We start from the raw sequence: 448 nt of genomic DNA, 5'->3' as shown, positions 1-448 counted from the left end.
CCCCGGGAAGCCACTGCAGGGCAGGACACAGCTCTTGACATCTAGGGACGCACAGGAGCATCCCCCCGGAACCGGGCTTTCCTTAGTAAGGGGGTGATAGCGGTGGGCGCCCAACCACCCTTTAGGTGCCGGAAGGCGGAAATGTCCCCAAAAGCTTTCTTGGAAAGCCCCAGGTGAAGGCGTGGCGGCTTGCAGAGAAGCAAGGGAGGGGTGTAATCCAGCGTTGCTCCACCAACGTCAACGAAGCTGCCTTCTGCCGCTGAGCATCTGGCCCAGAGCACGCGGCTCTGGCATCTGCAGCCGTTGAAAACATCTGCCACGACAGAGGTTGAGGCCCGTTGATAAACCCGACGTTTAAGAGACTTGTCAATACAAGTGTCAGAAACGTCCCCTGACAAACGTTGTCATTTCCAGCAAGGGCCGTGTCACTCCTGTGCTGATCACACTC

General features: G+C 57.8%; 1 protein-coding gene across 1 annotated transcript in view; it reads left to right on the top strand.

Moving 5' to 3' along the window:
* COL6A3 (collagen, type VI, alpha 3) overlaps nt 1–448 on the top strand; it is a gene marked incomplete at both ends in the record, with an annotated part of 42318 nt that overhangs the window by 12147 nt on the left and 29723 nt on the right. The gene's annotated exons all lie outside the window — the stretch shown is intronic.

This window comes from Phaethon lepturus, unplaced genomic scaffold, assembly GCF_000687285.1.
Source record: "Phaethon lepturus isolate BGI_N335 unplaced genomic scaffold, ASM68728v1 scaffold38810, whole genome shotgun sequence".
NCBI classification, from domain to species: domain Eukaryota; kingdom Metazoa; phylum Chordata; class Aves; order Phaethontiformes; family Phaethontidae; genus Phaethon; species Phaethon lepturus.
The sequence above is the reverse complement of the archived record's forward strand: the minus strand, read 5'-3'. Positions and strand labels throughout refer to the sequence as shown.